At 39.7% G+C, this 22,048-nt stretch overlaps 1 long non-coding RNA gene across 2 annotated transcripts in view; it reads right to left on the bottom strand.

Annotated features, from left to right (window-relative positions):
* The window catches only part of LOC115256314 (uncharacterized), a 715,903-nt gene extending 696,510 nt beyond the window's left edge, over positions 1-19,393 (bottom strand). The window contains exon 1 of one of the 2 annotated variants that reach the window (XR_009995602.1): positions 17,428-19,393. This is a non-coding gene — a long non-coding RNA (uncharacterized LOC115256314). The remainder of the gene's footprint in view (positions 1-17,427) is intronic. The other variant, XR_009995601.1, reaches the window with a different exon arrangement.
* Between the last annotated feature and the right edge of the window lie 2,655 nt (positions 19,394-22,048).

Raw genomic sequence — 22,048 nt, 5'->3', positions numbered from 1 at the left:
TTGCAAGTATACGTAGCTCATGGACGGAGGAAACTACGAGAAAAAATTAAATGCTTTAGGGAGTAAGTCTAGAGTCAAAGTGGCGAACTGGTGATGTAAATGTTGTCTTCAAAAATGCTTATGAAAAATTAGTAACAATTAAAACATGAACATCGAGTTCAAATAGAATCACTCAGCAAAAACCTAACCCCAACGACATTCCATACGATTTGTAAAAATTGCACTCATTGTTTTTAGGACAAGGACGGTTGCCATATTTTTGTCGAAAGCAGTAGCAATCTTCTTTTGTTGCGATTTCCCCTTTGTAGGTTCAGAATTTGCAGGAGAATGCGAAGATCAAAATAAAGAACAAAATCTCAAGTGCTATAGTAGATAAATGCAATGCTTTATGAGACGCAGAAAAAGGTGTTTTGTTTGTTCAAAGTAAAGCTCGGTGAATGAAATTAAATTATTGCATAAATTTAGCTCGCCAGAAATTCTGAGTTCTGATCCCGTAAAACATCAATGAATGTCAACTGGGAAAATAAAATGAACAATGTTTTTGTAGTTTCTGAATAAAAATCATGTATTTCTTAAGAAACCGAAGAATCGATGGATTTTCTAAAGGAAGCTCTGGAAAAAACTAAAAAAATCGCTGGATAAATTTCTGAAGGAATCCTAAAAGGATCTCTAGATGATTTGCGGGAGAAAGCTACAGAGAAATTTTCGAAGAAATCCATGGAAGAATTTCAAATAATAATAATAATGGAATCTCAATAAAGTGATTTTGGTAGCGAGCCTTCAAGATATTTTTGAAAACAAAAACCCTGGAGGAATTGCTGAAGCAACCCTAGGAAGATTTCTTAAATTAAATCCTTAAATAAATAATATAGGACACTTCTGAGGAATTTCTAATCAAGTCCCTGGGGAAATTCCTGAAGAAGTTCTGAATTTGTGATTTTCTGAAAAATCATAGTTGGAATAGTTGGGGGAATTTTTGAAAGATTTGGCGAAAAAAGCTCTGGAGGGATTTTTGAAAGAACCCATGAAGGAATTTCCCTTGGAATTTCCGAACAAGCCCATAAGGCTTTCTAGAGTAATTCCAGAAGATTTTTAAAGGATTCGCTGGAGGAATTGTTGAAGTAGTTACTGCAAGATGTTTAGAAAGAATATTTGAAGTTGTTTTTTTATAAATCGTGGAAGATTTTTTAAAATGAATTCCTGCAAGAATTTGTGAAGGAATTTTTGAAACCATTCAATGGAAGTTTTTCTAAAATAGTTCTTGTTAAATTTTCTAGAGCTAAATTCAAAGTAATTTCTGAAAAAAAAAGGTTTTTGGGAAGGATTTTATTAAGAAGTTTCTGGAAGAATTTCTAAAGGAAATTTTGGAAGTATTTCTAAAAGATCCCCTAGGAGAGAACTTTTGAATGAATTTTAACAGCAGTTTCTAAAGGAGTTCTGAAATAATTAATTTTAGATTTTGTAGTAATCTGTGAAAGATTTGCAAAAAGAGTACTTGGAGAAATTTCTGTACAAATCTGAATAAATTTTAAAAGAATGTATGAACAATTTCCTGAAGAAATTTGAGGAAGGTTCCTATAGGAGTCATTGGAAAAAAAAAAATAAAAAAAGGATCTAGAATAATTTCTGAAGAAATTCTTAGAAGAAATACTGAAGTGACCCATGGAAACTGTTCTATTAGAATTCCTTGATTTTTAGAAGGATCTCCACAGAAATATTTGAGGGAACCTCAAGAGAAACTTCTACAAAAGTCCCAGGAACAAATTCCAAATAAATTTTTGAAAGATTTTATGACAGAGTTTCTGGAAGAATTCATGAAAGAATTTCTGACTTATGATTTGATCCCATACAGAAAACCATATAGTACTTTCCAATGGAATACTGATAGAAATTTCTAGAAGAATCTTGCTAAGTAGTAGGCTTTACTCTGTTGGGACGTCATGCCAAGAAAAAGAAGTAGAACTGAGAAAAGAAAATCCTAGAAAACCTTATAAAAGCCTCTCTAGAGAAATTTCTAAAGAAATCTGTGGAAGGTTTTCTAAAAAAATCGCGCTACTACTTCAGAAATCGCTTGAAGAATTTATGAATAAATCAAAGCAGGATTCTCAAAAAGAACTATTTCTCAAATTTTTGTAAAAATATTTATTGAAATTCGTAATCTCTGAAGGAAAATGTTCAAAATAATTATAAGAAAAGTTTTAGAAAAAAAAACGAGCGAATTTTTGAACTCGTTTTTGAGGTTTTGGAAAATCATCTGAAAGTCTTCAAAAAGGTTTTCTGAAAGAATCCCTAACCGCATTTATGAAAAAAATATTTCTGCAGGAACCTGGGAAAAAAACATTGGAGAATTTCCACAGCAATCTATCCAATATTTTCAAAAAAGATATTCAAAACGCTTAAATTAATTTATGATTTTTAGAGAGCGTTTTGAGAGTAAAAACAAGTTTTTTTTTATTTTAAGAGCTGGTTACTCAATGAGAACCTTTGATGACATCACTGGTTACAGCCTAGATAGTACATGCCCAATCACTCTGATTTTATTGCTTTTGATATTACTTTCCATGTTAAATGCTAAACACCATCAGATGGGTTAAAGGTAATATTTTATCTCACAAGCTACGGATGATTTCACGGTCTTCTATAAAATCTTTCGACATCTATAAGGATTTAGGTCTATATAATCAGTTATGTGGTTTTAGAAAAATAAAGCTATTCACGACAAAAATGCAAAAAAACGATTTGTTTTCCTAAATATATAAACTTCCATACCAAAAAACTTCAAATGGGCTTATCATCGCCCAAATGTTGTAAAATTAAGCTGAAAATTTTACCAGAGCATTATGGCGGTATATAAATCAAAATGAGAAGGGTGCGCATCGAGCTTTTTGACATGTGGTATTCTGAACCACTCTAACGTCCACCAATTCATACTGAGGCAGTCTGGAATTCATTATTAGCGTGTCCTCAAGTATTAACACTAGATAGAAACAGAAGAAGAAGAAGAAGAAGAAGAAGGTAGAGCGGATCTGGTGTGATGGTTAGAACACTTGACTATCACGCCGAGGACCTGGAATCGAATCCCACTCCCGACAAACTCTTCCTTCGGAAGGGAAGCAAAGCGTGGGTCCCGAGATGAACTAGCCTAGGGCCAAAAATCTCGTTAATACAGATAAAAAAGAAGAAGAATAAGAAGAAGCAAAGTACTGCAATTCCAAAATAACTCGAACACAACTATGCTAAGATAGGAAAAATCTCCAGTAACTTATCGCCGCCAGCATACCATCATCAAATCATTCCTATTTCATACGAACTTTCGATGCACAACTAATTCCGAAGCTTCCGAAGAAAAGTATAAAACCACATCCACCGGAGCGCCGATGTCCGGCGAGAAACTCCCGTAGGGTCATTTTTTTTCCTTTTCCTGGTCGTTTAACTCACAAATGGCCAGGTATCGTTGCACCTCGGGCACGATTGAGTTTCCATGGAAAAATCTCCCCAACGAAGGCAACCAAAGCAGCCGGAGCCGGAGGTCAACTTCCAGCCAGATCCAGTGTGGCATGGCACGTAGAACACAGAGAAGGCTCCGCTCATTATCGGTCATTATATCTGCGGTGACCACGGAACGGACCAACAGACGAAGTTCCACACCACCATGGTGCGCCTCGCCGCACCGCACCGTAGGGATGTCAGGCTAATTAAAATTGTAATGCGATAATTGCACGCGCTTCCTTACCGAAAGGTGCCACGGACGCCGCCGCCGTTTGCACCAGCAACAACAAAGTGGTGGATAACCAGCATAAATGACCACAGCTACTCGTTCCTCCTCCTCCGGAACTCCGCCAACTCGGTGCGCGGTGGTTAGCTGGGGTTACCTTTAGGGACAGAAATCACGTACCGGGTACGGCCATTAAAAAGTCCAAACTGTAGCACTGTAGTTGGTAGGGGGATGTGATGCAAAATGCACCATATAAGTGGTAACGAAAGTTTTGTCTAAATAAAAATTTTAGAACATGTCAAACCAGACACAAACTTTTTTTCCACAAATACCTAGTTATCTAGTGACAGTAATCACATTTTACCCTGATACCTCCCAACCCAGCACAACTATTACTAGTTGCAACCCAAGGCTGTTGCAGCGTTGGGCGACTGTATGTGGGAATGGAGGCGCATGCAAAAATTGCAATTGCAGACTTACGGCCAGTCCAGCCAGAAAATCGAGGAAGAGAAAGGTTAGTTACATACAGCTCTAGAGTCAGCAAGCGCGCGACCGGCCCGGCCCGGCGTGTTGTCTACACTCTATCTACATTGAGTCTACAATCAGGCAGGCATACCGGTTTTCGTGAGATGCATGAGGCGGCCGCGGCGTCGGCGATGTGACCGGGCTACACAGTCAACGAGATTTACGAGGGCGTACCAGCACACCAAGTCGTAGGTACATGTTTGTTTGCTGCCCGGTTTCACCGCATATCTGATTGGGGCGATCCGCATGTGAAACGTGCCGGTTGGAGATCTTTTATTTGGAAATTTAGCTGGAAAAGATCTACTGCTACATGGGTTGTCTTGGTGAAGTTGTTCTTAGAAGATATGATGCCAATGCCAATTTTTAAATTTTATAGTTAAGAAGCTTCAAAATAAAGAATTTTCAATAATATAAACGAATTGAATTGTTTACCAAATGTTAGAGTTGGTGATGCTCGGTTTTTTAATTTCTTTATAATTTGATCAAACTTCTCAAACCTTCGTTACATTATTTCTCTGTAAAATATCTTACTAGCGGGATACAAAATAATTGATCGAAACAGTAGATGCAAACTTGAATCCGTGTTTGAGTTACATATACACTGAAACCTCCATTTAGGTAAAATTTATTTAGGACCCTCCAATTAGGTAACGTTATCTAAATGGAATTTGATTATGTTCAGAGCAGTTCGAGTACTCAAGATTACAGAAAAAGATGCTTTACGGGAAAAAAGCAGAAAAAAGAGTATAGGGACGTTTACGGAATGTTTAAGGGTCGAAAGTTTAAGAGTATCCGAGAACTACCTGGAGTAAAGCCATCTTATCTACATGCGTAATCAGTTATCGATTGGAGTTTTATGAATGAAATTTAGGCTTGCATAACCTCATGCAACTATGTGCTGTCAAGTGGAGAGGTCGTTGTCAGTTTGACGAACTCCAAGAACTTCCTTGAGTATAGGTCATCTGACCTATACCTACCTATGAACGTATTTGGTAATCTCTAAGTGATTTACGACTAAGGTTCATACTCACACAACCTCAGGTAACTATGATTTATCAAGTTTTGAGTTCGAAGAATCTTTAAGGGTCTACAAGAACTCCCTTGAGTATAGGTAATCGAATCTACGAGGGCTACTTATTGTATCTAAGAGCACTAAGAATGAGGTTTATACTCACACAGCCCCAGGCATCTATGTTCTATCAAGTGGTGGGTTCTATGATTGTATAGGAGTATCCGAGAACACCCTGGAGTTAAGGCCATCTGAAGAATTTCTGAAGCCCCATAAAACTTCTCTGAAACCTTCTGAAACGCCTTTAAAACACAAATAAAATTAATGTAAAATGCACCTGAAAGCCTCTGAAGCCCCCTGAAATACCTCTGAAACCTCCTGAAACGCCCTGAAACGCCCTGAAACGCCTTGAAACGCTTTAAAAGGCCTCTGAAACTCCCGTGGAGTTCATCTGAGAGCATATGGAGCCCCCTAAAAGCCCTCTGAAATGTCCTGAAATGCCCGTAAATGCCTGGAAACGCCTCTGACCCCCCCCCCCCCTCCTAGAAACTCCCTTGAAATCCATCTGACCCTCCTTTTTACATCTGAAAGCCTTGACGCCCTTCCCTTTGCATAGGCAAGCCACATGCCCTTCTCAAACTTTTTTGCAACTTTGAAATCCATTTAGGTAATGAACTAAATCTATTTAGGTATTGAATTCATCTAGGTAAAAATTCTATTTAGGCAGTCCCGACTCGTTGCCTAAATGGAGGTTCGGGTGAACTTTTCAAGACTGAAAACCATAACCTTCAGATATCAATATCAACTAGCAAATTCTTAAGAAAGTTTCCTCACTAACAATTGATTCGAATTGTGACCAGAGTACGCAGAGGAAGACACTGTCTCCGAGGAGAAAGATTCCAAACAAATATTCCTCCCCTATCCACAACTAGTTGCAAATGGTTATGGACGACTCCGTTACTGAGGCTCAATAAAATCTGTAATAGTGTGAGTCAAATCGAACATGCTTTTCGTTTGTAGCAAAACTTCAGTTGAAAGGTATTGCAATTGAATTTGAACAAATTGTATCACTGCCGGGGCCCGTGGCGCAATTGGTCACACATTTGCTACATACGCAGATGGTCATGGGCTCAATCCCCGGCACTTTCGTCAGTTGCTCTTCCCCCTGAGAGCAGCTGACACTGACCCTCTTCTGAGCCCATGGCTCAAACGAACCCGGATATTTGGACATCGGCGAACGGCAACCCATAATGGACTCCCAATCGGACTGGAAGCAGGAACAACCAACAGCCACACATCAACATCCTCGTGCTCATCATTCTACCGTGACGTGGTAAAAAGTGAAAGCAGCGCAACGGCAACCAGTTCGATATAGTACAATTAGAATAGAATACATTTAGGCGCTGTACAAAGTGTGAATTTTTGACCCCCTCCCCCCTCGTACGGATTTTCCTATACTGAATACATTGTTTGTCACACTTTCACACCCCCCCCCCCTATGACCGTGACGTACTTAATGGATGGTCCCTAAGTACAGCTTCCATTTGGAATCGCTCACGCAGTACCCTAGTGGATATTAGGTAAAGTGAATGAAGAACAAAAAAAAATTGTAGCACTAGTTTACAAAGTACTACGAAAGTCGTGAACTCCTGAACGATCAATTTTCATTTTTCAACAACGATAAATTTTTGATGTTGTACAAGTTTCAAAAACTATGATCAATCAAAATTCAAATATCTTGCAGTTGCAGTTAACCAATTTTCAATATGTTTCCATGAAAGAAAGCTGAATATCATCTATTCCGATCATCTGAATGCAATTTTAACGTCAGATTGATGGAAGTCTTAATGATTGGAGGTATTTGTAGTCTTCCTAAGTCCAGCAAAATTTTCAAAATATGTTTTGCAATAGGAGAATGACAATAAGATTTTTTTTCCGCATACATTCAAGATATAAGATGTTGGCAAGTAACAATAAAAATATCAGCTCCATTGAAGCATTGATTACGAAGCATGAGATGCATGTAAGAGAGCAACTTTAGTTAAAAAGAGAAAAAAAGAGAACTTTGTAAATTGAGAATGAAGGAAGTCAGAATCAAATAAGTTTAAAGCTTTAGCTTAAGCTTGATTGACCGTCTGTGGATGCTACTCCAGTATCGCCAGACCAGCCAAACTCACACAAGGAACCAATGAGATAGCTGCCGGGGACTAAGCAGGCATTTTCAGTGTGTTCTTCTATTTTTAGGCGACAATGGCGCCTGCCATGTCAGGTTGAAGGTCAATGTGGGGAAGGAAAAGGAAGTTTGATTGCAATCGTTTGTATCCACAGCAGACCGAATATACCTCTGCGTCTGCAAAATTTATGAGGATGTCGGAGTGTTGGCAATGTGTTCTCACATTGGTTCGTGGATGCCAGGCGTAAGGTGATAGATTTGTGTATTTTTTACTCTGAAGATAATGTGGCATAATTCGCTTGATTGCTTAACTCAAAGGCGTTATATGATAGATTAACACAGTGCTAGGAAAATAAGAACGAAAAAACCGGCTTTTTTAACCCGTTTCTTTCCTAGCGATGGCTATGAACACGTGAATATACATGAGTTCAAGCCCGTGAACAAGGGGGAGGTGCTTGAGGGTTAACCCCCCCCCCGCCCATTACCGACGCTTCATACAATATGGGCCCCTACGGGCATGCATGAGTGTATGTGTAAAGAAGAGGGAGAAAGTATATAGAGAGATATATACAAAGAAGGAGGAAAAGGACAGGCCAAGCATTGAACTCCGGACCTTCTGCATACGAATCAGAAGCGATAGCCACTAAACAACCAAGCCCGTTTTAAAATCAAAGGGATGTGACAAAAGTCCACTTTTGAGGAGATGTAGTTTAAAGTTTTTCACCAATTTTTACACCCTATACAAATGTTTGGAGTTTAAAAATCGACCCAACTTTCTACAATTTACTGTAATTTTTCCATTTTCCACTAATGAATTCCATTTTCCACTATTGCACTGCTTTTGGTCAAACTTACAGAATGAAATAATCGACCCTTATTAACAAACGTCAACGATTTGAACAACAATATAGTCAAGTCGCATACAAGGTTTGAACATCTAGCTTTGTAGCAAGTGCTGGCAGCTATTATAAACAAAACAAACAGTGATGCCCAATTGACATAAAAAAAAATCCACTCATCTCTGTATTAAGGATTTTTGAAGGTAGGTCTATACTCAGAAAGAAACCAAGAAATTTGCTTGCCAAAAGTCAAGAAATTCAGCACCGGGAATCAAACGAAGACTATTATAATATGATGTTGTTTTGGAGTTGTATTTAGGACTGGTAAAACCTGGAATTACTTCAGGAAACTGGATAAATTTCCAAAGGGATTCCAACAATAACTCCTGAACTAATCCCTAGTTGAATTCAGGATGAATTCTTAAAGTAATCTCAGTAGTCCTTGGATAAATCCCAGAGAGTTTATGGGAGAAATGTTTGGAAGAATTCCAGAAGGAATATGTCGAAAAAAAAACCCTAGAATAATTCTAGGAGGAATTCCTAGAACAATCACATAAGGAATTTTTGTAGGAATTCCAAAACGAGTTCCGGCAGTGGTTAATTCCGGAGGAGTTTAAGCAGGGCTAACTCGAGCTCGGAATTTCTGAAGTTTTCACAGGAGAAATCCACGACACAAAAAATAAGAGGAATTACTGAAGAAATTCTTTAAACTTCTCAAGAAGAATTTCTGAAGGAGTCCTCGAAATAATTCCCGAAAAAAATACAAATAGAATTCACAATTCTTTCAGAAATTCGTGGAGAAATCATAGCAGGAATTTTCAGAGAAATTCCTCAAAGAATTATTGGCGAAAATCCTTGGAGAAATGACATAGGAATCCTTGAAGAAACCCCTGGAAATATCCCAGCAGGAATTTTATCGAGTAATCGGAAAATATTCGGAGGAATCCCTTATAAACCTTTGGCGAATTTACTGGAGGTAAATCTGAGCGAATCCCAAGATGATCTCAGCTGAAACAAATTTAGCTAATTGAAGTGTTTCAGATCAATTGATTCAAACAAAAATGTTCAACTTAAGTTTCTGCTTCTCAAAATATGTAAATTTTGTGATAGACATTTGAGCTAATAGTGGCATACAGGATTTTATTTAAAAATATTGGTGGTATAAGTTTTGGTGAAAGAACCCTGAAATCATAGTCATCGCTCTACCTAAAGAAAACTATTTCTACAAAAATAACGAGAAGACCTAGGAAATTTCTTCAACATGTAATGTGAAATGAAAGTTTAGCTTGTATACTTTGAAAAATGTAGAAATGGATATAAAAAAAAATGTAAAATGAAAATTGTATAAACAGATATAATAGTATAATCCTGTTTCTACATGCTTTGCTACTAACTCTATGTGAAACAATTGAAATTATTAGTTAATACGAATTCTCGGTGATTTGGATTCCTTATGATGGATTTTCGGAGATGAACCAGCTCTTGGCTGGAAATCTCAATAATAAAGATAATGTTGATGAAAAATTTTAATGAAAATAATTTTGTAATAAATACCTAGAAGTTGCAGATAAATTTGAAATTATTCTATATTTTCCCAGTGGCAACCTCAATTCCCATATATTTCCCGGTGATTCTGAATTGTCGGCTTTTTCCCGGTTCTCTCGGTTTTCCCGGTTCGCTGGCCACCCTGTTTGTCCCGATGAGGAAGATACGCCAAAAAGTAGAAGATGATTATCCAAAATAATGATTAAAGAGCCGATGAAGGTTACGTTCTGATGTAAAACGTAATTGTCCCCTGTCAAAGGTTCCCCTGGGGCACCTCGGAGATTCCCGGAGTGACCCATGGTGGGCATGGTCCTCTTCTTCACAACCATCAGCATGACTACAAAAAATCATGAAGAAAAAGCCGTCTTACGGCATATTTTGAGGTAAAAACGTAATTGTCCCCAGTTATAGGTTCCCCCGTGGCACCTCGGAGGTTCCCGGAGTTGCCAACCGTAACTATAGTCCATCGTAGAATTAGACCAACATATCTGAAAACATTGATACATTTTACCTTGAATTTCTATACGAAATCAGCTTTCCACTAGAATTGGAATGGACAGAGGTGTGTGGTAGTGCTATATACAAAACATAATACCCTTTGTAGTCGATTCCCGGAACCAGTATTTTATTTTATTATCTCATTCTCAAGAAAAAAAGATCTTTTCGATTGACATAAATAAGTTTATAGTTTAATCAAAGTTTCACTTTGTCATTTGAGTTTGAATTTCTGGGTCTGTATGAACCCATTCTCTGAATCGTTTGTTTTTCTTAATATCCGAAGAAGGTTTAGGAGTGCATCGAAAAGTGATAAGATTGGTCACAACTTCATTAAAAATAATTGGTTCGACGTATGTTTTGTCCAGGGACCGGAACCTGCCCTGTGATGATGGCAAACCACTACGATGACGACGACAATAATCCGAAATGCCGGATTCCTTTCTCCATGACAATGAAGAACGACGAAACATGGATTTTGCACTTTTTATTGCCCGCAAGGGAGTGAACTACAGAACTAATAATGACTAGAACATATTCAGCTTAAATACTATAGGTAAACAAAAACTCATCTAAAACACTCATAGGATTGTCATTACACATGAACCGAATGGGTATTGGTATAGAGATACAATAGACAATAGTGTGGATAACTTTGCCGAGGGGGCTTTAGTTGGCTCCAGTGGGAAATTTGAAATAGCCAGAGAAGCCGATGGCGAGTCCAAACATCCCGCCCCACAAAAACGAATGTTTTTCAATTTCAACAATTGTCATACACTTAAACCTAACGGAACTATGACAATCGATTTCACAATGGTTTGATTACACACTTCAAGGAAAAATCAAAATGACTGACAATTATCGAACTATTCAACAATTCACTACTTAACTAATAACACTGGAGTAATCATTGATTGGAGAGCCGCCTGACGTTCGGAAGAGGATTCACTTATCTAGGAGGAATTGGCAGTCGAACATGTGGAGTACATTGTCCGAAAAGGGACGCACTGGTCCGGAAAGGGCATGCACCGGCCCGCAAGGATGACGCACGGAGTATGTGGAAGAATTTGACCGCTGGGCTAATGATGGCATCATTGCCCAGAAATGGACTCAACTGTCCGGAATTGGACGTATACCGGTCCGGAAGGAACCAAACGATGAACTCACCGGTTCGGATGGATATTTGGCAGTTCAGGATTTGCAGACAGCCACTTGAAAGAACCACTAATAAGCCCGGAAGTTGGACGCACCGGTCCGGAAGGAGGTTGTAGTACGCTGACACATGGGCACGCCGGTCCGGAGTCAGTCATTCCGTGAATGATAGGATGAAGCAATGGCGTATAGATCCGATGTCAATAAAACAGTCCGTGGAATGGCGTCGTCGACAGTTTCCATATCGTTCGAGGAGCTGAACATAATGGCAAACGCTTGTTTCCGTACCTTGACAATTTTTCCGTCGGTTCGAGGCCGCGTCCTGTGCGACCGATCCTGGTCACGGCACCATGTTTTGTCCAGGGACCGGAACCTGCCCTGTGATGATGGCAAACCACTACGATGACGACGACAATAATCCGAAATGCCGGATTCCTTTCTCCATGACAATGAAGAACGACGAAACATGGATTTTGCACTTTTTATTGCCCGCAAGGGAGTGAACTACAGAACTAACAATGACTAGAACATATTCAGCTTAAATACTATAGGTAAACAAAAACTCATCTAAAACACTCATAGAATTGTCATTACACATGAACCGAATGGGTATTGGTATAGAGATGCAATAGACAATAGTGTGGATAAAATTGCCGAGGGGGCTTTAGTTGGCTCCAGTGGGAAATTTGAAATAGCCAGAGCCCGAAGCCGATGGCAAGTCCAAACAACGTATAAGTAATTTTTTGTTGTATTATTATATTTTTTTATATTTTTTATTTTATAGTTTGTATTACAGTCTTGACGCGATTTTGGCATTCTCCGGTTTTGTCTGCCTTCGATTCTGTGTACCCCCTCTAAGATTTCATAAATTGTAGTGTAGATCAACTGTTTATACAAGCTTAATTCGATTGCTGATACTTTTACTGGGCTATGATGAAACACATCCTGCAAACCATCTTAAGTATTTTATGAGCACTTCCACAGAAATGCAAATCATGGAGGATTTTTTGGTGGAATTTCTGGATAATATAAAAAAAAATGAATGGCATTTTGGGGATGGTTCTGAAGAGTAGACGGGAGGAAGCCCTGAACAAATCCAGAAAAAATCATAGAGAAAAAATACCTGAAGGTATACCGGAAAAATTTTGGAGACAAAACTCTAAAAATCAAACAAAATCCACAGGAGTAAGCAGCAAAAACCCTAAACAGAATTCACGGAGAATGTGTGGCATGAGAGTTCGAAGCAATTTCGAAAAAAGTTTTTGAAATAATTCCTGAAGAAATATATGAGGGCTTCGGAAGAGACCCCTGGGCGAATAACAGAAAATCTCTGGAGCACGTGTTCCCAACCGGTGGTCCGTGGCCCCCTGGGGGGCCGTGAAGCCAGTCCAAGGGGGCCACAGTGTTACCAAAAACTTGTTAAATTTTTATTCTATTTTGTGCAAATCATACCGATTTTTAATTTTGTATACCGCCATCCTCAAAAGCCACAATTTTAGGAACAAATTTTCAGTATAAAACGCCTTCAGGAGAAAAAATTTTCGGCTGCGCCGCAATTTTTCAGCTATAAATAACTTAAATTGAATGTACGATGTTTACGAAATGTGAGTGTCGAATAAAAAAAAACGTTTCATTGATCGTCGAAAATCCCTCCCACAGTAAATTTCTGACTACGTCACTTTACCCAAAAAAACTAGGTTTCATTCATTCAATTCATATTTTTATTCTTGAAAAATTCCTTAGGGCCCCAGATGTTTCGACAATTCTTCAAGGGGGTCGCCATCTCAAAAAGGTTGGGAACCCCTGCTCTGGAGGAACAAAGGAGTGATTCTTTGAGGTATCCTACAAAACATGACTGGTGGATTCCCGAGAAGACATCTAAGTAATTCAGGCCAAACATGTCTAAAGGTCCTATCTGCAGAAGAGAGGCTCTCTTTGGTTTCCCTCTCTTTCGTTAATATCTCAGCTGCTTATTTGTATTATGATTGTCTCCTTGCATTGAATGATGGTCAAAACAATCGTCTTTTGATTTGTACTACAAAAATAATTGAAAAGTGTAACATTACATTAAAGGGTGATACGGTCAAAATTTGGTCGAACTTTTTTTTTAATAACTTTAGACTGTGTACACCAAAACAGCTGATTTTTGGACCAGTAATGCTACATTATATGTAGCTTATACTATAAAATTTTCATCAAAATCGATTAAGTATTGGTTGATATATAAATAAAACCATCGACCTACCTTTTTAAAATTTTGTACAAAGGCGCTCCATAGTAAATTTTCGGAAATTTGAGGTCAGTAAAGCACAATTTTGATTATAGAACTATCAATACTGCTCCGATTTTTATCAAAATTTTACAGTATAATACTATTATGTAAATATGTTCTTAGTAAAATTTTGAGCCATTTTGTATGAATACTTTCAAAGTTGTAGCAGTTTGAATATGAAAAAAACTGACCGGGTGCCACTTAAGCAAATATAACTTTGTAACGGCTGGATCAAATTGAATGAAATTTTTAAATTACATTTTGATATGCATACTTCACATAAAGAAAAATTTTCATTGAAATCGGTTAAGTATCTCTGGCTCTATAAATAAAACAGTAAAAATGTGTGAATCCTCTTTGCACAAAATTTTAAAATTGCAGATCTCAGGGTTCAACAATATCTCCGCAAATACTAGACCGATTTTGATGAAAATTTTATGGTACAAGCTACATATAATGTACCATTACTGATCCAAAAATCAGCTGTTTTGGTGTACGCAATCTAAAGTTATGAAAAAAAATGTGTGACCAAAATTTGGCTTTACTTGACAAAATTTGACAAAATTTGACCACCTAAACAAATATAACTTTGTAATGGCTGGATCAAATTGAATGAAATTTTTACACAACATTTTGATATTCATACTTTACATACAAAAAAATTTTCATTGAAATTGGTTCAGTATTTCTGGTTCTATAAATAAAAGCGTAAAAATGTGTTCTTATTTTTTAATCCACTTTGTACAACATTTTAAAATTGCAGTTTTCAGGATTCACAATATCTCCGCAAATACTAAACCGATTTTGATGAAAATTTTATGGTATAAGCTACATATAAAGTACCATTACTGGTTCAAAATTCAGCTGTTTTGGTGTACGCAGTTTCAAGTTATGAAACAAATTGTGTGACCAAATTTTGACCGTATCACCCTTTATAATAATTAAAAGAGGAAGTGAACAAAGAGAGCCTCTCAAATGCAGTTAGGACCTATTGAAATGTTTGGCCTGAATTATCCATGATGTAGTCCTTGAAAAAATCGCTGGAGGAATAACAAAAGTAAACTATGGAGGAAGAGGAGTCCTGGCAAAAATAATGGAACATTACTGGGAAGAATCTTCGAATAAATCTCGGGAATATTCCCTGCAAGATTGCTTAGAAAATTCTATAGAGTACTTTGAAGGAATCTTAGATAATCCCAGGAGAAATCAATGAAGAATCTTGAAAACAATCATTGGAGGATACTTGGGAGCATTCCTCAAAAAAAAAATCCTGGATATGATGGGGCCCCTTGGCGCAGTGGTCACACGTTCGCTTCATAAATGAATGTTCATGGATTCGATCCCAACCCTGGCACTTGCAATTTTTCACGTGAGAATATTAGGATATTAAGCGACCACCTGACGTGGGATACCACGTGAAGCGATCAATAGCGCGGCACTTCCATAGGTATTATAAATCAAAGGTCATACTACTTATCAAAGTGAATCCTTACCCAACGATACCTTCCCTACTAACAAGCACTCCTTCCTGCAGCTTTTGGTGGAGTCTCAGCGATAAAAATAATCCTTAACTTGGCAATGGTTATTACTAATACTTCTTCCCTCTTCCAACCTGGCTGGAAGGACTTGGCGAGTGTGATTATTGTACCGCTAAAAAGAGCTCCTAAAGGTTGCACAGTGAGAATGGTTGATCACTCCCAGTCAATTATTCAGTTTATTCATTGTGTAACTGTCATAGGTTCGGGTCAATCACGGAGTAGCAACAATATATATGTGTAGTCAGTCTAAGCTGAGCTAAGCTAAATAAGTAGCACGTCCCCCCAAGAGTGGCTGACACTTGACCCTCTTCTGAGCCTATAGATCCAACGGATCCGGTGGAAACACGAACATCAGCTAACCGCAAAAATCAACATCATCGTGCTCATAATTCTATCATTGACAGGATGGAAAAATGAAAGCAGAACAAAGGCAACTAGTTCGATATCCCTTTCGTGACGGACCATAAAACAATGATTATCTCAAATTTTCTCTTATAAACTGAACGTCCTCTAGAATAAAACTTTCTTTACTTCGGCTACTTTATCCACCTATGCACTTTTTGGGGTCAAATTAGGACCAGCACAATTGTGCTGGTCCGTACTCAAGCCGGTCGATGTTCTCCAAGTAATTGCTAAAAATTGCCTACTTTTAGGCGTTTTATGGTACAGAGGATTTATTGTAATTATTAAATCACTGCAAAGTGTTAGTTTGTAGAGATTTAGACGTATAATTTTAAATCTAGGGACACGAGACCAGCTTGACAGGGTATTCAAACCACAGAAGTGAAAAAGAAGAAGATAATAAGAACAGCAAATCCCTGTTCCAATCTATTGAATAATTCAGAGAGAATAGCTTGAAAAATCCTGAAGAAGAATCTTTGGAGATTCTCGAGATAAGCTCCGAAAAAATCTCGGGATAAATCCAAGAAAAAATCCATGAAAAATCACGTGAGGCATATTTGAAAACATTCGGAGAGAAAACCCTGAAAAATCACGACACACCTGAAAGGCAGCCAGATATAGCCGAAGCAGTGAACGTGCGGGTCTTAAACAAGACAATACTGGGGTAGACGAGTTGTGTTTTCTGTCCACTCAGGATTTATTCGTAGTGGAAATTGACTCAACTTCCTTGGGCATATAGTAATTTCGTACCTGCCACGCGATATACATACATGTGCAGAGAAAGCTCTCTGTTGAAAACTGAGGAAGCGCTCATTCAATACTAGACCGAGGAGCAGGTTTTGTACCAGTAGGGACGTTAGAGAAAGAAGTAGAAAAAGAATATGTGGAAGAATTCCGGAAGAAATCAATGGGGAAATCCAGGAGTTTCTAGAGAATACCCTGGATGAATCTCTGCAGAATAAACACTCATGTGCAGAATTATGGGGAGTACCCGTAATCTACGTCAAATTTTCAGAAAAGGGTAGGGGATGCGTTAATGGAAGTGGGACTGTTCATACAAATATGAGATGCTATACTAAAAGGGTGACAAAGAGGAAGGTGGTTTGAGTTAATACTTTTGCGTGGCGTAATTAATTAACGTCCTCACGTCAGAAACGTCCTTTGCGTATACAACTTTGACAGCTATAAGCTACTTTAACCCGTAAGGACGATTGAGTCATTGGTACCTCGCTGACGCGTTCTACGCCGGCGAAGTTGGCGAAAAAAATCGTACAAAAATTATTAAACGTATGATAAAGTTCAAATATGAAAAATAAAATATTTCCAGAATTTAACACTATTCCTGAGGGGTGATACAATCGGGACATCTTCTATTGGAGACTCGACTGTAAAGTTTCAAATTTCTCTTAGAAACGACTAAGCAGTCTTTTTAATAATGAAACGATGTTTTCTAGTTGACCAACGTTTCGACGCGGGGTTAGTGTCTTTTTCAGGGGGAAATAACGATCAAGTTAAGTTTACCCTGAGCAGACACTAAATGCCGTTCTACGCCCGATTGTCCCATGTTACATGGGGTTCCCATATAACGTGGGACAATCGGACGTAGAACGGTAGCTAACCCCGAGTGCAAACGTTAAGCAGTTAATAAACATTATTTCATTATTAGAAGACTGCATAGGCGTTTCTAAGAGAAAATTATAATTACCTGTTTGTTTCTGAAGATTTCACAAAAAATATATGAATAAAGCATCATATATCTTACCTTTAAGATTCGTTGCTTCTCGCACTCACGAAGTCATCACTCCCCCTAGAGGGCTCCAGATGGCATGCAGTGTCCAACCGACTGGCAAAAATGCAACCTTACAGCAAGATTCAAGCCGGTTCAAGCGGCAGTCTACCGGCTTCTTACTTGTTCTGCGCTTTATCAGATGACGACGACGACGACGACGTCAACGTTGTCGCTTTCCGCTGTACTCCTCAATAATGCAAACACATACACAATCGCACACTGCAATCACTCCACACTACTCCCGCACGGGATTTCTGAACCTGAAAGCTGCCTGACTGACTCTGTCGAAACCGGTTTTTCGAAACTTGACTTGGCCCGGCCGAGAGTGTGTTCGAACGACTTCTCCGTGGCTGACACTTTGCGCCTTCTTTTTTTTGCGGATTATCTTCTACACTCCCAACCAACAACAACAACGTAGGTATAGGTAGGTCGGGTACCCTATTGCTCAGTCCGCGCTCGTATTTGGGCTCTCGAATTGCAGCCAAACAACAACGGGTGGAATCGAAAATTGAGAATAATTCACTGAACACGGGCGGCGGCGGGCAACTTCAGCCTGCGAACGGCAACAACAATTACACTGCGCTTTCAATTTGGCGGAGCGCGGCGCGGCGGGTGCACCACTTTTGCCCCTCGAGGCGAGAAAACTGCTTTCTTGCGGATTTTCTGCTTCTTCTATTTTGATCACTCTCGAAACAATTTGAGAAAAATCAGCCAAATCGAATCACGAAGGCGCGAAGGCCGCAAATTTCCACTGGCTCGAACATGCCAAAAAATACAACACCGATGCAGGCCGTTTTGTAATCAGTCGGGTGTTGCAATGACCCAGACAGCTCAACCCACAACAAAATCACCAGGCTGACTTATTTTTCTTAATTCTTTGATTGCTACTTTATTCTTCGCGCTCAACTTCACTGCATAACACCTCTGGACCGTCACGATAATCACAGAAAGTGGCACGTCGCACGTGGACACCGACTCACGCGAGAAGGTCGTCGGTTATTGGTAGAACGTGACTTCCAGATCTCGCCAACCGCCACTTGGTTAGTGTCCCCTAGCCCCCTAACGACAGTCGCCGAGCTCGGAGTCGAAACTTTTTTTTAATGGCAACAGCTCTTTTCCGTCGTTATCAGCCCGTCGTCCACACTACGGCGCGATGGACGGACGTGGCGAAAAACAAGTCGAACCGGACTGCTTCTACTGCTATCAGACCGGACCTGACCGGATCTCCTTCACACAGTCACTTTTCGCGTTGCTGAAAGTTTCCTTTTTCTCGGCTGCAATTATTTATTAACAACTCACTACACTCAGCATGGAGCTGCAGCACGTCGTCACCGTTGAACGTCACGTCCCACGAGCTTCCGGACCAAATCCTTCGTCGTAAGTGGGAGCTCCGAGTTGACTTTTCCACAGGACGACCCCCACCTAAGCCGGACGTCAACTTTTCGAATCCGGTGGAATATTTCGGGGAAACTGCTCAACGAGTCCTCAAGCGGATCCCCAAAACACAACGCTCGCACGCACGCACGACTTTCAAAACAACTCAACCCGACGACTTTCGTATACGGATCCACAAGACGCGAGAAACGAACAAATACGGACCGACCGTCAGAAATGCCGGAATACGACTGGAACCAGTTGGAGTCAACAGCATGCACTCGGCCAATCCCCCAGCAGCAGCAGCATGCAACCATGAACATTATTTTCCATCGAACCCAACCAACAACCGTCCGTCCGTGATTCGAGAATCGAGAAGCACGGGGAGATGTGGAGCCACGCGTTGTTGCCTTGAGTTGTTGCTATAGGTGAGAGTCGACGAAAGAGGGAAATCTCGACGAAGCGCACAACAACTACGGTTATCCGCCGGAGCGGAGCAGAGCGGCATTCACCCACTACCTACAAAGCTAAGGCCTGAGCATGATTCACCGGCGGCGCTTCGCGCCAACAACACTTCCACCACATACCACCCACTGATGTCGGTGGGTCACGATGCTAAACGGAAAGAGCGTGAAACAAGAGAGAGAGAGCATAAAACTATGCTTGGCATTTTTGCATGTGCCAGCAACATATGATCCAACATAGGAGCTATTGAGACGGTTGAGACTGTGAAAGTCGATGAAACTCTCACTCACGTGGAATGTTGTTTTGAGAATATTGCTCTCCCCCAGAGCGAACAGCATGGCTTATGCACTGAGCGAGTAACATACAGTCGCTACTCGAATCGCTCTCCGTTCGAGCAGTTTGCAGTTTGTTTTTGTTGTGTTTTCCTTTTGGGCTTTTGTTTCGTTATGCGTGAGTGGGTGGTGGTGGCTTGTGGGTGATGTTTTATGTTGCTGTATATCGCACGTGAAGGAAGGTTACTGTGGCTTTAAACGAGATGTTCTGCTCTAGCTAGCTTGTTTGGAAGTCGTTTTGTTATAACGATCAAAAAGAGACGATTATTATATTTGCATATACATTATACATGTGAAGCTTAGATTCGTTTTTTCGTTACCAATTTTGTTTTATTGTGTGATTTAGATTAACTCCTCCAAACAGCTCTTCATCAATTTTTAAAGAAATTAATACTGAGATGGAGACGCATGGTAGTTCAAACTTATCTTGATAAAATGAAACCACGGAGCAATTGCTACTATTTTGAACACTCTAAATCAGAGGTTTTCAAATCATGCACCGCGGTGCATTTGCTACACGGCGAAGGCTTGCCAAGTGCACCGCAACAATTTTGAACAGGCTACATGCTTGATGGAAAAATATTAGATTAATAAATCGACCAACAATGTGGATGATTGATAGCACTGTTATTAGACAATTGAATCTAATAAAAAAAAAAAAAAAATTAATCCACCTAGAGGTGATAGTTCTATCTCGTCGTATATGTTCTCACGATCTTTCCTTCGACGTAAGTCAAAGTGTTCCTTAATCCTGATATTTTTTAAGAAAAGCAAGCATTTTATCAAAGCCATCATTGAATTGACTTAAAATTTATTGGCACATAGTCCGACGTTGTGTTCAGCGTATCAGCAGAGCTGAATAGTATCAGATTTCTCAGTGGACTGCTTGAGTAGCTTCACTAGCATTGGGAGCTGTTCAATATTAATTCAATATAAGATATAACTTTTTACACAATCACAGATCACTTTTCGGTCTTCGATAAAGCTTTTTCTGCATATTCTAGGTTATATTTTATTGACCGTTGAAAACAAGAACGTAGTGAGTATAGTGAGACGTCTGTTTGTATGTGGGTTTAATATGTCAAAATTTTGTTCTCTTACACATATTTATCCCTTTCATTGATGTTATTTACTTTCCGACACCTGATCCGTTTGGTGATCAACCGCAGTGAACCTCGGAAGCCAACAATCGTAAAATGTACAAGCTATCAATTCGTAGGGTATTGGTTCCCTTATTAAGCATGTGGCTCCCATTTTCATCCTACGAAAAACAAAGGATTGAACCATTATTTGTTTTGTTTTTATTTTTTTTGTATTTTTTGTTGGAAGTGAGCACGCATGAAAACAAAAAGAACGAAATCAATCGGTGCCGTAATCGCTTGTTTTCAAATAGGATGAATATGGGAGCGTGAGCTTACTGATGGCACTCGTACCCTACCACCACAATATCTGTAAGATTTGTGTTCAAAAACAAATCATACAATCTAAACAAAACTAAAATAGAGTTAGTTTATCGAATTAAAAGTTTACCCAGGTAATTTTACAGCAATCATTGTCGAATAGCGTGGTTTTATGGTACGACGCGCATGGGTTTGGTTCAATTTCACATTTACCACTTTCGGTTCATATTTTACCACTGACCGATTGTCCCTGATGTGGTCTTAGACAAGTTTCATGCAAATTATTAAACAGTTTTCCTAAAAAGTCGCAAATTGATGTAATGCATGTATGGGTTTGGTTAATTTGTGCATTTCGCCAGTTCCGGCGAGGCACTCGAATCTGGTTCCGGATCACAACCGATTCAGATATGTTCTAAAAATATTTTCCTGCTTACTGTTCATACATACATACATTTATTTGTTCAACATCATTAAGACGAGACATAATCAACAATAGTACGCCACAATACTCGGTTCGTGGCTGCCGCTCTCCATCCTCGATCGCGCCCGATGCTCGCCAAGTCACGCTCCACCTGGTCCGCCCATCGTGCTCTCTGCGCTCCACGCCTTCTTGTGCCAACCGGATCCGTTGCAAACACCAGCTTTGCAGGGTTGTTGTCCGGCATTCTTGCAACATGCCCTGCCCACCGTATCCTTCCGGCTTTGGCCACCTTCTGGATGCTGGGTTCGCCGTAAAGTGCAGCGAGCTCGTGGTTCATCCTTCTCCGCCACACACCGTTCTCCTGCACACCGCTGAAGATCGTTCTTAGCACGCGTCGCTCGAAAACTCCGAGTGCTTGTAGGTCCTCCTCGAGCATGGTCCATGTCTCGTGCCCGTAGAGGATCACCGGTCTTATTAACGTTTTGTACATGGTGCATTTGGTGCGTGGGTGAATCTTTTTCGACCGCAGTTTCTTCTGGAGCCCGTAGTAGGCCCGACTTCCGCTGATGATGCGCCTCCGAATTTCACGGCTCACGTTGTTG

This window comes from Aedes albopictus, chromosome 3 (assembly GCF_035046485.1).
Source record: "Aedes albopictus strain Foshan chromosome 3, AalbF5, whole genome shotgun sequence".
In the NCBI taxonomy this organism is placed as follows: Eukaryota; Metazoa; Arthropoda; class Insecta; order Diptera; family Culicidae; genus Aedes; species Aedes albopictus.
This window is presented reverse-complemented; position numbering and strand designations above follow the sequence as displayed.